Raw genomic sequence first — 18,194 nt, forward strand, 5'->3', positions numbered from 1 at the left:
TCCCCATCTCCAGCCTATTCTTTCTTTCATTCTGCTTCTCTCCTTCTGAACTTTTCTTACCTCCTTTCTCTCAAGCGAGTCACAGCTTGCCAGCTATTATCACCTTCGGAGATGATCTTTGGCAAAAACGAGAATTCTCGGGTGTTCTCAGGCCACTGTCCATACCCATCATGCCATCTGATTAGCAGGGCCATTCTCTGGCACATGCTGGGCTCTCAGAAAAATAGTTCTCTACCGTGTGGTCTAATTAAGAGAGAACAGAAAACCTATGTTTGAATCCTGTCTCTGTGACTTCACCAGTTTTGTGACCTGATAAAATCACAATCCCACCAAGCTTCATCTTTCTCCTCTGAAAACTGGATATTAATGACATCTAACTCAGTGGGAGCTTTGAAGACTAAGGTGAGACTACAGGGTTCTTGTGTGAGAGTGTTTGTGCACTTACATAACAATGTGTGTTTCATTATCCCATCAGGCCCTTAATGGGTTCCACCATCCCAAATTGCTGCCCTTCGTTTCCAGTTTGAGAAGCATAAGAAGTAATAATAATAATAATAAAACAGTAGTAATAATAATCATAATATCCTGGATAATAATAGTGGATACTGCTTTTGAAGAGCTTGTCACCACATGTTCTACCCTATATTTTATGTATATTATTTTAATAAATCTTCACGAGAACCCAATAATGTAGAAGCGAGTCTCAGAAACGTTGGGTCACAAAGCCAATGTGTTGTCAATCTGAGATTTGAACCTGACACAAAGCCAGTGTTCTAATAACTATGGAACCTGTTCCCTGACAGCGATTCCATTTTCTCCCAGCTGCACTTCTGAGATCTACTTCTGTCCTTTGGCAGCAAAGCTGCACCCACCCTTATTCATGCAGAGAGGAGAGTGGGAGTTTCACATAAAGGACAATGACTAAAGAACATCTCTGTTCTGAAGAAGTGGTGGTGTGTCCTCAGACAGGGAGGGGGGAATCATTAGTACTGGCCCCACAGCCTGTCTCTTGGAACCACGTGTCTTGTCGTTAAGTTATCCCTGCTGAGAAAGCTGAAGTCAAGTGTGCCAAACTATGGTAACTGTCAGTTTTGGTCTCTTTAGCACATTTTCCAATACCTTTTCTTTTGATTATAGCATCTCTTTCTGTTTGCAGAATTCCTTCCCATTTCTCAAGGTCCTAATGGAGCTATCACTTACAGCAACCCAATCTCAACCTCCACCTGCGGTGTGCCCATGTGACCCAGGCTCGATCTGTACCAGGAACCTCTCCCCTTGGCAACACTTACTAACCCATGATTGGGGGCCTGACCAATCAGAGTCCATTTCCTAGAACGTTTGGACTGGGGAGAGATGAAGTCTCTTTATATAAAAGATACTGAGCGATGTTGAAGAGTTGTAAATCTGAGGTTGGCTTGCCTTTCCCCCTGCCAAAATGGAGCAAGCATGTCTTCTGTAAGAGAGAATCAGAAGAAATTATGGGAAAGAGGAAAGAGACAGAAAGAGAGCAAAGCTGACAATATCATTTGTGTTTCTAGAGTCAGTCTTGCCTGAGGCCAAATCTACCTCTAGGCTTCTGAGGAACCCAAACCAACAAATTTCATTTTCTAGGGTTCTGTTAATTTGCATTGAGGGTCTATCTCTTGCAATCAGAAGAATCTTGACCTGGGTAACTTAACAGAGTGAAGAAAGTTAGAAAGTCTAGAGGTAAAGATGGAATATATCAATAGATTAAGAATATACAAATTATCAAAGCAGACCAAGTGTCCATCAACAGGTGAGTGGATAAAGATGTGGTATACACACACACACACACACACACACACACACACACACACACACACAGGAATATTTATTCAGCCATCAAAAGAAGGAAATATTGACATTCGCAAGGGCATGGATGGAGCTAGAGAGTATAATGCTAAGCAAAGTAAGTCAGAGAAAGACAAATATCATATGATGTCATTCACATGTGGAATTTAAGAAACAAAACAAAGAAGTAAAAGGGAGAGAGAGAGAGAGAGAGAGATGCCAAACAGACTCTTAACTATAGAGAACAAACTTATGGTTGCCAGGGGGGAGGTCGGGAAAGGGAGGGATCATTGAAATAGTTGATGGGGATTAAGGAGGGCACTTGTTGTGATGTGTTGAATTGTTGAATCACTATATTGTACCCCTGAAACTAATATTACTAATATAATGCTAACTATGCTGGAATTAAAATTAAAAACTTAATCAAAAAAGAATGTACAATTATAAGATGTTTCCACTCCAAGACAAAACACAAATTTGTGTACAGACCTATTGTACAGAAGGGACTGTGTTTTCTCCCTGGACTTCTGCAATTGCTACCTAAAAAACAACAAACAAACAAACAAACCAGCCATAAGCTATAAGAGAAAAATACTCAAGTGATAAAATATTTTAATGCTAAACATTCAGATATAGATAAAGAGTCTCTGTGTATTTATTCTTACCAGTAGCCTGAGGCTTGGAGAGAAATCCTGCTTGAGAGGTATTTATTATTACCCCATACTCCCCCCAGCAAAAATCCTAACATAAAGCTTACAGATCATGTTAGAAAGTTATTTAGTGGGGAGCCTAGGTGGCTCTGTTGGTTAAGCGTCTGACTTCAGCTCAGGTCATGGTCTCACAGCTTGTAAGTTCAAGCCCCGCGTTGGGCTCTGTGCTGAGAGCTCGGATTCTGTGTCTCCCTCTCTCTCTGCTCCTCCCCCACTCATGCCCTGTCTCTCTGTCTCAAAAATATATAAACATTTAAACAAAAAAAATTTAAGTTATTTAGTGTTGATGGTGGGGTTTATGAGGCCAAATCTCAAAACTCTGAAGGTGAGTTTTGATATCATTTAAAGTGCAGTCCAAACAGCAGCTTAGCGAATCACATCAAATTAACAACATGAGGCAACACAAGACCAATTTCTACACTTCAATTTTTTCTTCTTCTCCCACTGTGAAATGCTGTTAAGGAATGCTGTTAGAGCCTAATGATGTCGATCTTGATGCTCTGGCCAGGTGAGACAGCAAGTCATGGGAGATTTGACTTTTTCTGAGAAAAACAGAGATTTTGGAGACGATCTGACTTAAAAAAGGGAGCTCACTGCATCACCTTTGGGCTTGGGGCCGCATTGACTCATCGAACACATTTGAGATTTTGGTGAGCACATAACAATTCCAGATTTCCTTTCTGAATGCTTTGAACTAACTGTATTTTCTGTTCTCAGGGGCTCCTTTGCTGACTGAGGCAGGTATAGTGGGAAAGGCAGTGAATTTGGTCAAAAGGTACCAGGCTCTGTGATGTTCACCCTCTTTGACATTCACTTATTTCATTGACAAAATTATAAGATTGCTGTTAGGTCACTTTACACAGTTTCACTAAACTAACTTTCTGCTAATACGAGTACTAATCGTAATCCCAAAGAACGATACTTTTTATTCCTCTCACTTGTACAGAATCAGCTCATTCTTCATGAAGGTTTCAGCCTGACTCTGGCATTTAATAAACATGAGTGGTTGTTTTCTTGGCCTAAGTGATCATGACAGGCTAGTTGATTTGTGTTCATAAAATGTGAGAAATATACTCTTCTACCAGCCTTCCAAGGAGAAATGCTGAAACCTAATTCATTGATTTGACTTATGACAAAACACGTGAAGAAAACAGTAGACTCAAGCATATTTAAGTGCATTTATAAACTCTCAGTGAAATTTTATTGAAATGTATGGCTTTCTATATGCTAATATTTTAGTAAACATTATTATATATACAGATACTGGTTTCCAAAGTTAGACAGTCTGCTCTAATATTTTAAAATCATGAGTAGAAAAGGATGTCTACATATTCTACATATTTTTCCCATGACCTTTAAGCTGCTGAAGAAAGATAAGGATTTCTTTGAAATCACAACCAGAAAAGGGGAGGGTGGGTAATAAAATGCTAAATAAAGCAAATCAGCTGTCAACTCGTCAGTTCTGGCAAAATCCTGACCAGTTAAAACACCCTGAAAACAATGGACTTGGTAGATTCTATAGATTTTTATAAATTGTACACAAAACTGTGTATGTGAATGAGAAATTTCCAGAGCTTGGTTAGTTTGTATTTATTTGTATAAATTGCATATAGAGTAAATCACTCATTTCCCATATGAACCATATGATGTAAATGTTATCATATTCTTATTGTACAGATAACTTAACTGGAGGAGAAAACACCTTTCAAGGGTCACACGCTCCAAGGTACAGAGCATAACAATGAGTCTAGGTCACAAAGTTCTAGCACCACGACAGTGACCCTGAGGCCACAGTGCCTCTCGCCACGAGGAGGGAGATTAGGGTTGACTGTGGAGGATCACAGCTTGTAAGCAGAATATGAATATTTTAGAATGGTTTCCATTGAGTGCTGTATAGAGGGAAATACCAGATCATCTTTGTTTTCTCCTAGGACATCCCCGGTGGATGGAATGATCATGGAAGCTGCGTGCAGAGGAGGTCACAGCAGGGAAGACTTGAGCTGCCTGGCTAAGGGGCAGTGGGCTCAAATGAACAGAGTATTCTAGTGACACAGGAGAACCTGGGTGGTAGGAATGTGGGGTCTTTAATGTCAGTGAACGTAAGCCAGAGGCATAAATGTCTAGAGCCTGGAGATTATGCAAGACCTTGTGTTCCACTGGTCTGTCATAATGAGGGAGAGAAAGCCCATGGGGATTAGATGTTACATATTCATCTACATAAACCCAGAGATTTTTCCTCCCAGTTAACATCCGGAAACCGTCATCACACTCTGCCCTAGGGGACAGGTTGGGCAACGTGTCCGTTAAGCAGATCTTAGGACACCAATCAAGGTGATGGCCATGCCCGTGGAGGGGTTGGCGGGTTAAGTGAGGTGTCAAGGTACTGGAGGTTTAAATGCCGATCAGACAAGGGGATTTAAAGCCATATGGTGCGGGGGCTTGCATTCCCCTCAAATCTCATACGCCTCATTCTGAGTGGCTTAACCAGGGCCACTGGGGAACCGATACCCATTAATAAATCGCTAGATGCAAACAAACAAACAAAAAAAACCCTGAAGTCCTGGAAAGCACCTCATGAACCGGCTCTACTGAAACATGATTTGCAACTTCTCTGAGGCTCCAGATGTGAGCCTAATGTTCAACTGTGGATTCAGTAAATAGGCATCACCATAAGGTGAACCAAAAATGGGGCACAGAAACTGTAAGAGTTAGGAAGATGGACACAGAACAGCTGGACATGAGACTGACCAGAGATGGTGTGACTTTTCATTTCTTTCTTTTCTTTGTCTTCTCTTTTGAAGAAAGCAGTATCAAAAATAGCAACACGCTCAGCAAACAGCATCTACAGCTGCTAAGGAAAGAACAGCCTTAATTCAAATGTACTGTAGAAAGGACAGCTGCTCACATTGGTCTTTTCAGCCTTCCTCGTGCACATATTTAGCAACGGAGTCAGCGGCAGTATCTTTGAATATAAAAGACACTGATAGATAGCTGGGGGAGCTCCAATTCAGCTCCATTTTCCTTAAGGAGAGCTTACCAAGTCCTTTTCAGTTATGCCCAAACTCAGTTCTCTCTAGTTGTCCCAGATTTTTTTTTGTTTTAATGTGGACTATCTCAGCCTTCAAAAGGGGAAAAGGTGAGGGTATTAAAATATAGAGAAGTCAGGGGGTGCTTGGGTGACTCAGTCCGTTAAGTGCCCCACTCTTGGTTTCTTTCAGCTCAGGTCACGATCACATGATTTCATGAGTTTGAGCCCCATAGTTGACACTGCTCTGACACTGATTGGGAGTCTCAGTCTCCTTCTCTCCCCCTCCCCCACTCACGCTGTCTCCATATCTGTCAAAATTAATAAACCTAGAATTTTTTTTTTAAATCAAAGTCAGAGCATTAAAAGTTGAGGTCTTGACTGGTTCAGGTTTGTGACTGCACCAAATAGACAGATGCCAGGATGTTCTGTGTCTTGTTTCAGAGTGAATATTCTCTTCTTTAAACATGAGGAATGCACTTTCCAAGTTATCAACGGGCACATCTTAACTTCCAAGGGGGTGTGTAGAGGGATGGAGACCCCACCCAGTCATGGTTTGACAAATGAGGTGAACAAACAGGCCTTCGGGATCACTGGAGTTGTACAGCCTGCAAGTATTAGGGTGTACGGAGGGCACCGGGCAATGAAGACACTCGCCTTTCTCCCCGGAAGGTATTTACACTCAGACATGGGCATAGCCTGTGCACGAATACTGTATAATAGAAGGCGGTGAGGAGGAGTAGATTAAGGGCACACACACACACAGACCCCTGCATGTGTTCTAAGGGGGCAGAAAGAGGAGGAGTTTACATCCAGGAGAAGGAATCACCAAGCGTCTTGGAGTTGGACCTTAAAGAATTAGCAGGATTTGGGGATGCCTGGGGGACTCAGTCGGTTAAGCGTCCAGCTTCAGCTCAGGTCATGATCTCACAGTTCATGAGTTCAAGCCCCGCGTCAGGCTCTGTGCTGACAGCTCAGAGCCTGGAGCCTGTTTCAGATTCTGTGTCTCCCTCTCTCTCTGCTCCTCCCTATTCATGCTCTGTCCCTCTCTTTCTCTCAAAAATAAATAAAACCTCACAAAATTTAAAACAAAGAATTAGGATTTTGTCAGAGGCATATGGGGGATAGCATGGGGGAGAAGAATAAACTTGGGAAACCATAAATCGCCCAGTCTGGATATAAAAGAAAAAGTCAAAGGGAAGGCTGAGCCCTCTATAAAGGGATTTGGATTTGAGTTTGAAGGCTTGTGTGCCAGAAAGTCACATAGTTGGAAGTGCAGTTTAAGAAAATATCCAACATACTCAGATATTTTACCTTGTATTAATGTCCTGGGAACACAGGAAGACATGTGATCAGAAAGGATACAATGGAATAAGTGCTTTCCATTTGGTCAGGCTGCTTAAACTCATTCCCCTTTTCATGGAAATTTGAGATGACTTCTCACAATCGGATAGTAAAAGATGGCAATGAATTTCGAATTAAGATCTTTCTTCTAGAGTACTATAAACATATTGACAAGAAAAAGGAAGCAGGATTCCATAGGCTGTCTTAATAATAATAATTAAAACAATGCATTCTGGAGGAAGTCAGGCAAAGGGTCACTCTCTTGGTCTTTCCTGGCCTCCATCTAATCCTCACAATATTCCTTATGTTCCTTCCAGCCTCTTTCTCCAGTGGTTTGTCCACTGGAGTTTTGACACTTGAACGTACCTTTAGCAGAAGCCCTGCACTAGCCTTCCTTTTTCACAATCTATGTGGTTGTCAAGGTCAACATTGCTTCTTTGGGAGGAAGATCTTGAAGGATTTGGGAACTGATTAGCAATATGACGGGGGNTCACAGACCTGGGTGACTATCACAGCAATAGCATGGGAATGAAGGACCAAACGGGACTTGTGTCCCCATAGCAGATGTTAAAAGATATGAACAATTAACTGGAAAGGACCAGAGTGAATCCTCGCCATGAACACAATACCTAACTTGCCAGTCACAACCTTGTCCTTTGACCCTACCTGCTCTTTTCCCTAGACTCAGGTAGCTATTACCCAATATCCTGTTTTTTAAAAAAGGGAAAAAAAAAGTAGCCGACATAAATACCCAGTATTACAAAGATTTTCTTTAAATCCTAAAACGAAGAGAATGATGATGTCTGTATGCCTAACGCTAACTTATTAACACAACAAACACAACCAACATTCATCTTTGGTCTTTTGCAAGGTCTGAATGGTCCTGAGGCTGGGATGTGCAGAGGTTCAAATGCACTCTCTTTCCCAGATAGTCACCACTTCCTGTACCTTTAGCACCACCTGTATACATTTTAATTTCATACTCGGTCACACTGGGTCCAGGTCTTTTGCCTCGTGGGAGCTAAGAATGGTTTCAGTACCAGAGTCAGCTCCACATTTTTATCAATAATGGAGGAAACTGAGATTTTTTTTTCTTGCATTTTGGGCATTTCAGGGTTCATAATGAACTTTCTGACAAATAAATCAATATAAACATAAGATTTAACACTTTAGCTACGAAGCATCAGAAAAACAGATTAAACTCACATAATATGCCAGAAAATGTGCCTACTGAAAGCCCCCTGTGTTTCTAGGACTAACCACTCCCCTACCATGGGGAAGAGAGCTTAAACCTCGTCTTGTTGACTTAGTAGAACCCATGAGTCACCTTTGCCCTATGCTGATACCTGGGCGAAGGGCAGGCTCTCTGTACAAGGCTGTGAGAGAGAAGCTTTTCCTGCCTAACTCCCTTCTACAGGAGGCAGTCTCCTTCCTTCTCCGGTAGGTAGCTTGTGCTCTCTTAAAGCTGGGTCCCTTGTGACACGTGCCAAACAGGTACAGTGCTCAGACACGAATGATAGAGGATGCTCGTTTCTTTCCGGAGTGTTTTGATTAAAACAAAAATGGTCTACTGTAAGTCACGATTTTTCCAAAACAATGAATCTTTTATCGTAGAGCCCCAAGTACCTGGTTCTTGGGATTCAGTGGGGTGGTGAGGAGGTAGGCTTCCCCAGTGCCCATAAGTCATACCATCTTGATCTGTTATTAAGTGCAGCCCCACTGGGATCCATACACCCTGTTGAGTCCTAGGCCTCTGGAGAACGGGGATTATCTAGGAATGGGGGAATGCAAGGGACTGCTGTCACGGGCACTTTCCACTTAAGCTCCAACTCTCATTGGCTCTGTGACCGCAAGATGGTAAGTGTGTCTCCCCAGCCTCAGTTTCCTAATCTATAAACTGAAGATGACAACAATCACTTTTAACACAGTGATGACAGTGCAAATATATTAGTTTCACATTCCCACACGAGTGGAAGATTGGGCCCCCGCCCCTCTTCCACCATGATCCCTTGTCAGAGGTCCGATATGGGTCAGGACCTATGAGGCCAAGGTTTGAGATAAAACACAAAAAAGTCTCATTTCTACTTGAAAACCTTCTTGGTGGGTCCCAAGACTTTGGTCTCTCTAATTTTCAAAAAAACATTAATAATTCTCTTCTAGGATTATAAAGGGGTTTAGCCTGCCTCTCATTTGGTAAGAAGAGATCTCTTTCGTTACCACTCTTCCCCACCTTAGGACAAGAAGGAACAAAGACTGGGAAAAAGAGCCTAAGGAACAGGCTTCTTAGATGTACTTTTAATCCAGTGCAAGAGTGTAAACAGCTTTCCTCTTCTGTGCCACGTTGTTACACGGAGAAGGATTCCGAGGCCATGATGGATTATCTGCCTTGGCACTGGGGGTCTCATGGGACAGCAGAGCACACTGGCCATGAATTTGCCCTCCCTGATCTAGTTAGATGCCACCAGGCTCACAAGGGTAAGCGTCCAGGTGGAAATCTGAGGCTGCAGCTGTGGTTTAATAATACAGCTTACACGTTTGCCTTCACTGCCCTATTGTGTTAATTTTCCCTATGAATGTATTGTGCTGTGGTTCTGTTAGCCAGGCCAGGATTTGGGATACTGCCTTCTTCCTAAATCCCTTTTCTTTAGAATGACAGATCTAGCATTGCTCAGCAAATCGAAGTTCAGCGTGTTCAATGGAGGGTGGGTCCCTTGGGACCCCCAAGCTGCAAAGGCAGCTGCACAACTAATTGGAACAGTTTTATGCAGGAGAAGAAAGCTTTAGGGGAGAGGCTTTTTCACAGGTTGGCTAAGGCAGCCTCGCTGTAGGCACCTCAAGTTGCAGCCTGGTGGACCCCACGATCAGCATATCCTGTCTAGTTGCGGGAGACAGAGGGGCCCCTCGGGGCCAGGCAGGCTTGCCTCAAATTAGGAGATCCTGGAGGGCCTGGGTGGCTCAGTCCACTAAGTGCCGGACTCTTGATTTCAGCTCAGGTCCTGATTTCACGGTTTGTAGGTTCGAGCCCCACATCGGTCTCTGTGCCGACAGTGCAGCGCCTGCTTGAGATTCGATCTCTCTCTCTCTCTGCTCCTACCCTGTTCACTCACTCTCTTTCTCTCTCAAAATTAAATAAACATTAAAAAAACCAAAGAATAGGAGATCCTGAGGAGAGGCTCCAACTGGGCCTTTTGGACACTGGTGAATATCTTTGCCTTTTCTCTCCTTTCCCAGGAAATGCAGGGCCATGCATGGCATGTTTTGGAGAGCTCTCTGCTACCACTGCTCACAGAAAGGAGGAGTGTCCTAGATCTGAGGTCTTCTTCACCTCTGGATTAAGGTATCAGGAATGCAGAAGCTAAAGAAAGAGGTTAAAAAAGGGCTCTTTAAATATTTATGAAGGATGCTAAGGAGAATAAGAAGGCCTTGGGGAAGACCTAAGGGTGAGCATTGCCTGCGTTTAAAATTTCTAAAGTTTGTCAGAAAAACAGTGTTTCTGAAGCCGCTCTCCTCAGATGAGGCAGTCCGCACCATTGTGGGAATATTTTTGCTGCTAACCTATTTATGGGAAGCCTCCCCCAATGCATTTTAAATTCACTGGTGAGAGAGTCTGGGTAACTGAGATAAACAAAAAGGAAAACGCCTTTCTCTTTTTCTCCCTGCTTTTTCGCTCCGCACCTCCTCCTAGTAACACTGCCCCCGTTCTCCTGTACAGCTAACCGTGCCACAAAGCTCTAGAAGGCAGCGTGGTTTGGCTTCTGGGAATAGACCTCTTCTGGGGAGACACTACTATGCAAGGTTCTTTTAAGCACATTGGATGTCGGCTACTGCGGAGGTCCCATCAGGCTCTGGGATTTGGACTTCTGACATCTTGTAGATGTGGCGTGGTGGCTGCCATCCACAGCAGTGTTCACTGAGCTCCTGAAACTTGAACGATGGGGATGTAACTGTGTGATCATTGGCTTATCCTACCTCTGAAGGTACGAAGGGAACTGGATAAATTTGAGCTGAAGTTGACCCCAAACTTCAGCCACTGAGTCAGAGACCTGGGATCGCACCAGAGCTTAGAATGGGATCCGTTGGCCAGGGCTGAGCAAAAGGAACATATGAGAGAGGAAAAGCTTTGCGTATGTCTTGTAACTTCCACTTCTCCAAAATCATCAGAGGGAGTCAAAGGATGAGTTGATTCAGTCTGATGAAAATGTTATTGGATGATGAAAAATGTAAGCAACTTAGATTGCGGTTATTCTGTCTTATGGACATGGTTAAAATCCACTCTGCATTCCTCAATTCCATCCAAACTTTGTTGGTTGATGCAGTTGAGCATAACCCAAGATAATAGAGATGAGGGTGGATTTCTGGCCTACTATGTGATCTAAATATTTCTTTTTCTCGACTTTTGGTATGATTTACTGCACGGTGAAATGCATAGATCTTAATTTTCCAGTTCCACGAGTTCTGATGAAGATTTGCACCTGTGTGATCCACACTCTGACGGGAGATAGAGACCATGATGAGATAATAGAAAGTATACATACTTGTCTCTGCCCCTGTTTCTGGCAGAGGGCTCCTAAGACCCTTGGAAATTCCTAAGTGGTGAGAGCACTGGAAACATCTTTCGCTCCTGATAAGGCGACTCTCAGGACTCTCAGGTGGACTCCTGAATGGCTCCTGGGTGTGGGCTGGCCACCAGAGAGACCATGGCACGATTAGAAGCTTGGTATTTTCGCCCCCAGTGCACAAGAGAGGGGAGCACGAGTGGGAATGAAGTTGACAATTTTGCATGCCTGGGTGAGGAAGCCTGTGTAGAAATTGAGAAGCTACGGGGTTTGGAGAGCTTCCGGGTGAGTGAACACATTTGCACTGGAGGGTGACGCACCCCAACTCTCCAGGGGCAGGTGCTCTCAGACCTCTTCCTACGTGTCTCTTCATCTGGCTCTTCACCTGTGTCCCCTATTACATCCTTAAATAAACTGGTAAATGTGTTTCCCTGAGCTCTGTGAGCCACTCTAGCAAATTAACTGAACCCAAAGAGTGAGTCAGTCATTGGAAACTCTGATCTGTACCCAGTTGGTCAGAAGCACAGGCTTTATCTGAAGTGTGTAGGGGTGGGGGTGGGACTGAGCCCTTAACCACTGAGATCTATACTACCTCCAGGTAGATGGTTCAGGATGAATTAAGTTGTAGAAGTCCCAACTGGTGTGGCAGACAATTGCTTCATGCAAGGGGAAATCCTTCGCATGTCTCATGACCAGAAGTGTTTTCTGAATAATAAAGGAGACACATAGGACAGAAACACATAGAAGGGAAGGCTGGATTATTTCCTACATAGGAAGGAAAACACTATGTTTTACATTTTAACTATCAATATAAAAGGTCCCCTTGTCCTCCTTTCCATTAAACATCTCTCCAACAAGAAGCTACCGCTGTTGTTATTTCTATCACTATAAATAAGTTTCATATGTTCTTTAACCTCTACTTGGACGCAATCTTGCAGCATGATCTCTTGATCTGCACAGCACAACGTTTTGGGGTGCATGCATGCAACTGCTGTTGGTTCTTTCTAGTATCTAGGAGTCTTCCATTGAATGAAAATGATGTGATACGTTTCTCCCTTCTCCTGTTGATGGACATTTATGTTATTTTCAGTTTCAGGAAATTGTGGGTAAAGCCTCTCTGGGCATCATTACCTAAGTCTCTTCTTGAAAAGACAGGCACATGGTTTCACTTTGTCGTAGGAAAGTTCTGTGTTTAAATTTGCAAGAATCTGGCAAATTGCTTTCCAAAATGATCGCACCACTGGACACTCACACCGGCAATATATGAGTTCCAATGACCACATTTAGTGATTTTAGCCTTTTTAATTAGTCATTCTGGTGGGAAGGCGTGGCATCTCCTTGTGGTTTTAATCTGCCCTTCCCTGATGGCTAATGATAGTGAATACGTTTTGATGTGCTTATTGGCCATTTAGAGATCTCTATTTTAGTCCTCTGCCATTTTTTAATGGAGTTTCTTTTCTTGTACTTTTTAACTTAGATACACTGCTGTTTTTTACTTCTAGGTTAATTTTTACTTCTACTTTATTTTTCTTTTCTACTTTTTAAATATATTGTGGATACCTATCCTGTGTCAAATACAATAATTGCAAATATGTTCTCCAGCCTGGCATCTATCTGCCTTTTGATTTTTTTAATAGTATCTTTTGAAAAGCAAAAGTCTTAACTTTGATACAGTCTAATTTATCAATTTCTTTGTATATTTTTCTGGTTTGTTTTCAGTGTTCTAAGAAATCCATACCTACTGGACAGTCACGAATATGTCATCCTATATTTACTTCTAGAATCTCCATACTTTTTGATTTTATATTTAGGTTTATGCTTCTTTATTGAATAATTTTTTTAAATTAAGGTGTGGTGAAAGTGTCAAAGTTCACTATTTTTTCCATGTAGTTAACCAGTAGTTCTAATTTTTTGAAAAGATATCCCTCTCCCTATTGCATTGCTTTGATGCTTTCATGGAAATAAACTAACCAAAAGTGACACTATTTATAGAATCTATTCTGTTCACGTATTTGCCTAATGTTTTACCAACTACACAGCCTATGGTTTACTGTAGCTTTATGGCAAATCTTCAAATCAAGTATTATTGGTCCTCTAACTATTCTTTTTCCATCTTATGTTGGCTTTTCCTGTTCTTTTGCTTTTCCATATATATTTCATAACCAGTTTATCAGTTTCTATGGAGGAAGGGCCAGTTTCTATTTTGATTGAAATTACATTGAAACTACAGGTCTGTTTGGGGAAAATTGTTGTCTTAATAATATTGAAACTTCCAATCAATGAATATACAGTATCTTTCCTTTACCTGTATTTTCTTTACTTTCTCTCAGAGTGTTTTGTAATTTTCAGTGTGAAGTTTACAGATATCTGATGTTTTCCTCTTTTACATTCCCTGATGGTGTCATAAATGGTTTTATTTGAATTTCATTTGTTCATTGTCTCCCACTGGTGTATTGAAATAAAATGCGTTTTGCATATTAATTTTATATCTCATGACCTCAATAAATTCGCCTATTAAATTTAATAAGTTTTTATTTTCTGGAATCTTTCTTTGAGTTTCCTATATACACAATTACATCCCCAGTAGAGGCAATTTTCCTTTTTCTTTCCAGTTCAGTCTTTCTGCCATTTATTTCTTTTTCTTTTTTTAAATGTTTGTATTTCTTTTTTGAGAGAGCACACGTCAGAGAGGGGCAGAGAGAGGGGTACAGAAGATCCAAAGGAGGTTCTGTTCTGACAACAACGAGCCCGACACGGGGCTTGAACCCACGAACCGTGAGATCACCACCTGAGCCCAAGTCCAATGCTCAGCTGACTGAGCCACCTAGGTGGCCCGATTTGTTTCTTTTTCTTATCTAATTGGACAGACTAGGAACTCTACTACATGTTGAATACAAGTGGTGAAAGAGGAATATCTTTGACTTGTTCCTGAAATTAGGAGATGTGATGGTTAATTTTATTTGTTACCTCGACCGGTCAGGGTGTTTCTTGAGATTAACACTTGAATCCATAGACTGAGTAAAGCATAGTGCTCTCCACCATGTTGATGGATCTCATCCAATCAGTTGAAGGCCTGAGCAGAAAAATAAAGTTGACCCTTCTGTGAATAAGGAGGAATTTCATCTGCCTGACTGCTTTTGAGCTGAGACATTGACTTTTCTCACTTCTGGAATGGGACTGGAATTTCACCATCCGGTCTTTTGGGTCTCTAGCTTGCACACTACACATCTTAGGATTTGACCTCCGTAATTGCATAAATCAATTCATATATATGTATATACTTTTTATTAAGGTGTGATGAAAGGGTGATAAAAATATAAAACTCATATGTGTATATATGTGTGTGTAGATAATAGAGATAGAGATAGCTATTGTGGAGCCCTCACTAATACAGGGGAGGAAATACAGTTTTTATCATTAGATATAATATTAGCTCTAGGCTTTTATTATGCTTATCATCAAAATGATGAAGTCTATTTTATTTATAGTTTATTGAAAACTTGTATGATGAATGGAACTTTCAATCTATCAAATGTTTCTTTTCTCTTTAGATGATTATGTAATTTATCTTCTGTAGAAAATGTTAAGGTAGTGAATAACACGGATGTGACTGTTAAGCCTACCTTGTGTTCCTTGGTAAAGCCCATTTACATATGATGTATTATCCTTTTTATATATCGTGAGATTTAATTAGCTAATATGTATTAAAAGTTCTGTATACCTAGGCTCATTATGAATGTTTGTCTTTAGTTTCACTTCTATAATGTTCTTTGTCAGGTTTTTGTTTTAGGGTTTTGGCAAAATCATTGAATCAATTAGGAAGTAATAACCTCTCTGTTTTCTAAGAGATTTTGTCTAAAATTTCTATTATTCAAGGTAGCTATTTAGGCTTGGAGTTTTCTTAATGGAAAGGTTTCTAATTATGAATTAAGTTTATTTAGTAGTTGGAGAGCAACTCACATTTTCTATTTCTTTGTATGTCAGTTTTGATAATTTTGTCTCTCAAGGAATTTGTCTATCCTATGTAATCCATAAAATTTAGTGACATAAAGGTATTTACAATTACTTTCCTTTTAACAATCGATCAATGGCTATGTCTTCTATCTCATTCTTAATATCGGTAATTGGCTTTTTTTCTTGAATAGCATTGCTAGAGATCTATCAATTTTAATAATGTTTTCAGGGAACCCATAATGCCTGTATTGATTTACTATATGGTTTCTTAATGTCATTGATTATTGCTTTCATTTTTATCATTTCCTTTCTTCTGCTAACTTTGGGTTTCATTTGCTCTAAATTTCCTAGTCTCTTAACATGGAAATGCCGGTCATTGACATTAAAAGTTTCTTCTTTTCTAATATAAACATATTAAGACTATATATATTTTTTCTAAACACTGATGTTCCTGTAGTATATAAATTTTGATTTTTTTAATATTAACAGTCAAAGTGTTTTCTGATTTCCCTGTGATTTCTTCCTCAGAGGGCATTGCTTAATATCTAATTCCATGGGCAATTTTAAAACCTCTTATTGTTAATGGTTTCTAATGCATATTGTTTCATTCTTTTTAGATTTATTGAGGCTTTCAATGGCCCAAAGTATGGCATATCTTGGTGACTGGTCCATGTGCCCTTGAAGAAAATGTATATTTTGGACTCAACCAACTGAGTCACCCAGGTACCCCTCCATCTGAAATATTAAAGTACAAGTGTGCTGATGACAAATTCTCACACCTTTCATTTATTTGAAAATGTCATTATTGCTACCTTAATGCTAGAAGAATATTCTCCCTGAATAATAGAACAAAATTCTTGGTTGTTAATTACTTTTTCCTTTAACATTTTAAAGATACCATTCCATTATCACCTGATTTACATTGTTTCTGATTAGAAATCAGCTATAAGTCCTATCGTTATTTCTATGAATGTGTCATTTCCTCTTACCACTTTAAAGTGTTTTTTAAAATTATCTTTGTATTTGAGCAAACTGCATAGGGTTCTTTCTGTCTGTCTGTCTCTGTTGTAATTTTTATTTTCTTGGTTCTGTGGGTTTATAATTTTTATCAAAGATTAGAAATTTTCTTTTTTTTCATTGTTTTCAACTTGACCCCTTATTGGGGTTTTTTAATAGAGATATAATTGATACCCAACATTATATGAGTTTCAGGTGTACAACATACTGATTCTACATTTGTATATATTGTGAAATGATCACCACATTAAGTCCAGTTCACATCCATCTCCATACATAGTTGCTATTAGCACTGTCAGCCTCTATTGTAATCTAAGGTTCAGCTCATTTTTCCTCATTTCTGAAACACTTCTCTATGTAGAGCTAACCAATTCTACCTGGCCACATCAATATTAGGTATCTGGCCTCATTTATGGAAGCTGCCATTGTATGGGGCTAAGCAAATAAAAGCATATTTCTTTCTGTAATTCAGCATATCAGGGCTCACTTTTATACACCATTTCTTATTAGCCCTGTAAAAATCATGCTCATAATTTTATCCGGGTGCTTCTTGTTGCTACTGAGGGAATAAAGTCTTATTATCTTTGTTACAAATCCTAGCCAGAAGCACACCTTTAAGAGTTGGGGCAATGTCAAATGGTACAACATGAATGCAGACAGGCAAAGGAAAGTTCAGAAAACTGGCCTCCAAAGGATGCAGAGAAGACTTTACTGATCATTTGATGATCATCTTTTGTTTGGGGGTGGGGGGTACATTGACATCATTTGGATCTTCCATGGGTGAACATCCTCCATCTCATGTCTGTGGAAAATTGCTGAGATAGATTTCTGCCAGTGAATGTTGGTTAGAGATGCTAGAGGTGGCACTTCAGGACAGAGAACACAGTTCATGACTTTGTGTGGGATTGCTGACATTGGATTATCTATTTCTTTTTTTTTATGTTTTTATTTATTTTTGAGAGGCAGAGAGAGACAGAACACAAACAGGGGAGAGGCAGAGAGAGAGGGAGACACAGAATCAGAAGCAGGTTCCAGGCTCCAAGCTGTCAGCACAGAGCCTGACGCAGGGCTCGAACCCACGGATCACGAGATCATGACCGGAGCCGAAGTCACACACTCAACTGACTGAGCCACCCAAGTGTCCCTGGATTAACTATTTCTTAGTTCATCTTGTTTAGACTCCATATTTCCATTTTGAAATATTTTCATATCTTATAGTGTAACCAATTATCTAGATTCATCTGTGGTCTCTTCACCCTTGAGAACAGGTGACTTTACGTTTCCAGGATCAAATGAGAACAAGGGTAAAATCAGGGGAAAGGAGTTCAAAATAAGAAAGATTAAATGTTCATCTTGGTCCTGCTGTATTCACTTCAGTGAAAGATCATAACAGGATTTGGAACCCAAGCTTCACATAGTGTTAGATTTTTCTTTGCCTGGAGAATTTAATGAAGCCACCACCTTCAAAATATGTGGTGACTACAGACATCTAACTAAGAATTCCTTATTCGGGGTGGTTAGCCAAATGTTTCTCCCTTATAATGGAGAACATTTATTCCCTGGGATTGCTGTGAGAAGTACATGAGCTACTATCTAGAAGAACTACTACCTATCATATCCTCTATGGAATAATAACTACTTATTTTATTATTATTATTATTATAAACAATAGTATTACTATAAGGAGAGAAATTGGTTCAGCCACATGCATTGGGAGATTGCTGGCTCTTTGTGTTAAAGGTAGAGAGAGAGAGAAAGAGAGAGAGAGAGAGCTAC

The sequence above is a fragment of the Crocuta crocuta genome, unplaced genomic scaffold (assembly GCF_008692635.1).
Source record: "Crocuta crocuta isolate KB4526 unplaced genomic scaffold, BGI_CrCroc_1.0 scaffold338, whole genome shotgun sequence".
Classification (NCBI taxonomy): Eukaryota; Metazoa; Chordata; class Mammalia; order Carnivora; family Hyaenidae; genus Crocuta; species Crocuta crocuta.